This window comes from Ovis canadensis, chromosome 2 (assembly GCF_042477335.2).
Source record: "Ovis canadensis isolate MfBH-ARS-UI-01 breed Bighorn chromosome 2, ARS-UI_OviCan_v2, whole genome shotgun sequence".
NCBI classification, from domain to species: Eukaryota; Metazoa; Chordata; class Mammalia; order Artiodactyla; family Bovidae; genus Ovis; species Ovis canadensis.
Genome location: NC_091246.1, coordinates 255,521,387 through 255,526,541, shown reverse-complemented (window position 1 = coordinate 255,526,541; position 5,155 = coordinate 255,521,387). Strand labels below are relative to the sequence as shown.

Here is a 5,155-nt window from a genome sequence, read left to right as displayed (position 1 = left end):
TCCTTTCACGGTTTCAGCTTTACAGTCCACACAGTCTAAGTCTCACTAAATTCCCAAGTCCGCCCGGGAGCAGGGACCTGCCCTTGGGCCGCCTGGGTCCGACCCTCGGGGATCGCGGAGGAGCGCGCCTTCTCCCGCAGCTGCCCGGGGAGGTCTCCCCAGCTGCCGCCCTCCCGTCTGTTGTCTGGGTCTCCGCGCCCTGCGGGGCCGGGAGCCGGCTCCCAGGCGGACGCCCGGGACAAGCGGGGCGTCAGGGCGGCCCGGCGGTCGGGGTGCGCCCGGGGCCGTGTGCGCCGCTCGTCGGGAGCCACCCAGCGGCCGCCGCCAGCCGGTCCCTTCCCGGGGAACGCTGGCGACTCCCGCGAAGGCTGCGGCTCGGCCGCCGAGCCCGGGGCAGAGCTCCAGGGGCCGGGGGTGCCAGCGCCATGAGACCCGGGAGGAGCCTGCTGTCGCCGGAGAGTCGGGCTGCAGGTCCGCGGCCTGGGCGGGCGGCGCCGGCCGGTGTCGCTGCCCGGCCCGGGACCGGCGCGCCGCGGGGCCCCTTCTGCCCGCGGGCGCCGCCGGGGCAGCTGAGCGCGAGCCGGAAAGGTCCCGGCGCCGGCGTCCGCCGGGTCACACCTCCTCGATGTTTCCCTCTCGCCCGGAGGTGCGGACCACACGGACGCACGCGGACATGTCCAGTCTCCCCAGCCTCCCCCATGGACCCCGACAGTCCTGACTCACGAACGTGCGTCCTCTCCCCGCAGAGGGACCACGGGCCGCCCGTCCTCCTCCCCAAAGGGCGCCCGGAAGCGCTTCCTTGTCAGCCTGGGGGAACGGGCGTCCCGCTGCCGTCGCGGCGCTGCGGCTGCTCCCAGGCGGCCACGGTTCCCGGTGACGGGCCCAGGACTCAGCCGGCGGGTTTCCTGCGGGTCGGGCTGCATCTATGCGAGGGGCGCCCTGCGACCCTTCTATTCTCCTCGGGCTCAGAGGTGGGAAGAATGGTGTCCGCGTGGAGGCGCTGTTTCGCGGGTGTGAGACACGGATACGTCTGTGTGAGGATCACAAAGCCTACAGATGGGCGGCTGCTCTGGCGAGGTCGACCAGATGGCCCGACAGTTGTTGAAGCTCCTTGCTACTAATGTGGTAACCTGCTGTAATGTAGGTATCCAATGAGAAATCTTAAAATTAATTATAATGAAAATCACCATTATCATTGTTACTCAACAATAACGTAATTATTACCTTTGTTTGCAGTTAATTTAAGAAACATCGTTTCAAGCTTATCCACAGAGTATCCAATTGCAGACAACTAGAGAAGGATGTTGAGATGAAGAACTTTCTTCACACACTGGGAAGTCGGGGAATCTCTCCTTCCAGCCACGAGGCCCTGCCCAGCAGCAACCGACCTGGAAAACCAGACCCCAGCCTCCGCAGCAGTGGGCTCCAGGATTCAGTGCATGGTCAGTGACTGCCACCTTCCTTATTTTTCTTCCTTTCAATTTAGTACCAAATGGGGGAAACCAAATCTGTTATCTAAGCAGTCACCTGGGACGGCCCTCTTCCTGTCAGCCTGCCTCTGGCTACCCCATATTACACGCTCTGAGCAGGACACGCTTTCCCTTTTCCCACCAGAACGTGTCCCCACTCCAGTGTGTGCCCTGAGTCTCAGCCTAGGCGCGTGGTGGTGGCTGACTCCCTGCTCTGGAGACAAATTCTGAAGAAACAGTAAAGGATCGGGAAAATATCCTGGAGGAGGAAATGGCCACCCACTCTAGTACTCTTGCCTGGAAAATTCCATGAACCGAGGAGCCTAGCCATCTACAGGTCATGGGGTCACGAAGAGTCAAACACGACTGAGCATGCACACAGAGACACGGGCATCTTTGTTTATGTCTACAGCGCTTAGAAAGAACCAAATAAAGCACGGAGGATAATATGTGGTTGTTGTTACTTTTGAAAAAAAAATTCAAATTACTCATTTTAAGTTTAGATATATCTCATATACCAAAAACTTCTCCCTTGAGCACTGTATTGTAGTGATTGCCTATGCATATAGTTGTGTAGCCATCATCACTATCTGATCCAGAATATTTTACATTTTATCTCCCTACAAAGACACCTAGTGTTCCTTCATCAGCCACTTTAAGTTCCGCATTCCTCACTCCTTCGTCCTTATGGAACTGCCTATTCTGTGTATTCCAAGCACATGGGTTTGTGCAACTGCGGCCATTTGGGTCCGGCTCCTTACACGGTGCCGTGTTTCTGAGGCTTATTCTTATTTTATCACGTGGTCCAATTTTTTGTTTGGCTTCAGAACTTTCCTAAGTCTTTAACACACACACACACACACACACACACACACACGCTACAGTTCTTTTAATGTGGAAAATACACTGAGGTCCAGCGTCGCCATTAGAACCATTTTATGCGCACAGTTCCATGGCATAAAGTACCGCCTTCCTGTAGGCACTCAACCTGCCCCCCAACCCAGAGCGGCCAGCGTGCACAGGGGGCACCAGCCCAGCTGTGCTACCCACTGTCAGAGCCCCCAGAGCGCCCTCCCAGGCCAAGACTCAACAATAGGCCACTTCCCAATGGCCAAAGAAGGGCCCATCTGTGCCAGTGGAGGGCGGTGGCCGAGGGTGAGAGAGACGAAAGGAGGGACGGACAGGAGGGTCTGCAGCTCCTGGTCTCCCCAGGCGGTCTTGCAACCAACTATTAATCACGCTCAACTTTGCTTCAGCTTCTGAGCTCAGAAATTAGCAAGTGCCTTCACGGTGGTATGGCCCTAGATGGTGGCAGCCCCGACCAGGCACCCCAATACCCTGTGCTGTGGGACCCTGCCATGCCAGCCTTACCAGCCCCTGTCAGAGCCCTGGGGTGCCCAGCATCTGTGGGCAAACCGTTCCTGACACATCCTTCAGCCCTCTGGAGGCCTAGCCATCAGGCTGTGACTTGGAGTTCCCAGGAGGTGGTTATCACTCAGGTTATGTGGCCAATGGCAATAGGGCCTGACCCTCTGGAAGCGAGTGGAGAAAAGCCCAGTGCTCTCCTTCAGTGTGGTCCTGGCACCAGCTGCGTGTCTCTCGCTGACACCCTCACTGCTTCATCCAGATATTGCACTTACCACTCGTGTTCCAGGCTGGGATTCTAGCGGCAGCCTTCCCAGGGTTGCAGCCTTTCCCAGTGACCAATCCCAAGTACCTATGCCTCAACCTCTGGACCCTCACATAGGTAGTACCGCTATCAATGCTTCGGGTTAAAAGCAGCAGATCTCAGACGCTGAAGACTTGTCCTAGGTCTTGCAAACAGCTCCGAACTGAGGTCTGGGGGCCTTTAATGCTGTCACCTGAGACCACGCCATCTGCCAGCAGACACGTCAATCTCCAGATAATCAGAATCAGAGTGATTAAGTGCAAAGAGGGACACATGCGTCATGTTGGGAGGAGGGGGGTGGGAACAACACCCTCTGCCTTTGTCTCCCTGCTCCCAGCTGCCCAGGGCCCCAGGCCGTCTCCTCAATATCCTGTGTCAACATGTTGTTCTCTTTCGACTCAGACAACATGGAGGGTCCCTGCCCCTCAAGTAGTAATTTTCTCAGTTTTGAGGGGTACACTCATGAAATGTCTTCCAGTGTAAAAATAAATGAAAAGCTAAAAATCACCCCGACCACTGGAGTTCCATATGAGGTGAGGGTGATATAAGGTCCCTGGAACTTCTGTTCTGGAAAGAGGGAGGGAGGAGGAAGAAAAAGCTAATCTTCAGTGAATGTAACCTTCACCTGGACTCTGTTTAGTCATTTTATCTCTACAGTTATTCAGTCATCATAACATTTACTCAAGGTCTTTTCTCTTTAGGGCCTGATGTTCTCATGGAGCTCACAGGCTGAAGAGATACTCAAAGTGAGCGAGTCAGTTCCTAGGCAGGTTGATAAGAAGTCCAGGGGTACCCGAGGAGAGAGGGGTCTGGGGTTCTCAAGGAGGAGAAAAGGACAAGCACCTTTTTTCCTCTTTTTTCTTAGTCTTAGTCACTTAAAACGTTTGTTTGTTTGTTTGTTTTTCTTTCTTTGGGCCCGGAACTGATGATTACACAACTCAGTTTAAACTCTGTGAAAGAAAGTGAACTTGCTCAGTCGTGTCCGACTCTTTGCGACCCCACGGACTGTAGCCCAACAGGCTCCTCTGTCCATGGGATTCTCCAGGCAAGAGCACTGGAGTGGGTGCCATTGCCTTCTCCAGGGGATCTTCCCAACCCAGGGATCCAGCCTGGGCTTCCCACATTGTAGGCAGATGCTTTACCATCTGAGCCACTTAAACTCCGTACTAGGGATTGTATACCAACAGTGTATCTGCTTGGGGACAGTTTCTCCTTCCTGAAAACCTTCTGATTAGTCCTGATATCTCAGAATGTATATTATGGGAATGGGTCTGGCAGGATCCTTCTGTTAAACTCTGATCCTGTTCGTCCTAAAGTGTTACTTGTGAGAGTGGCTCTGGTAAAACTTTCACAACCCTGAGACCTTCTTTTGATTTAAAGTGAAGTCGCTCAGTCGTGTCCGACTCTTTGCGACCCCATGGACTGTAGACTACCAGGCTCCTCCCTCCATGGGATTCTCCAGGCAAGAGTACTGGAGTGGGTTGCCATTTCCTTCTCCAGGGGATCTTCCCGACCCAGGGATTGAACCCTGGTCTCCTGCATTCCAGGGAGATGCTTTAACCTCTGAGCCACCAGGGAAGTCCAGTAACTAATGTAAAAAGTATATACGTCCCTTGCTAACACTAGCAAGGGGGGCACCCCTTCTGATATCTATGTCAGAAGCTTTCTCTGACCTTTTTCCACTGTAATAAAACTCTGCTACACAAACGCTCTTGAGTGATCAATCCTGGCCCTTGGTCCTGAAGCTAAATCTTCTTCAGAGATCATGAATCTGACATCGTTCACAGTGAGCTCGACTGAATCTATAACAATCTCTTAAAAGCCAAGTATAATCTTAAAATAAGCTATGCTGCTACTAAGTCACTTCAGTCTTGTCCGACTCTGTGTGACCCCATAGACATCAGCCCACCAGGCTCCCCCATCCCTGGGATTCTCCAGGCAAGAACACTGGAGTGGGTTGCCATTTCCTTCTCCAATGCAGGAAAGTGAAAAGTGAAAGTGAAGTTACTCAGTCATG

At 53.9% G+C, this 5,155-nt stretch overlaps 1 long non-coding RNA gene across 1 annotated transcript; it reads left to right on the top strand.

Moving 5' to 3' along the window:
* Nucleotides 1-1,236: 1,236 nt before the first annotated feature.
* On the top strand, nucleotides 1,237-1,918 carry LOC138434481 (uncharacterized). The gene is made up of 2 exons (XR_011254808.1): nucleotides 1,237-1,442; nucleotides 1,615-1,918. It is a non-coding gene; the product is annotated as an uncharacterized lncRNA (long non-coding RNA).
* The last annotated feature ends 3,237 nt before the right edge of the window (nucleotides 1,919-5,155 follow it).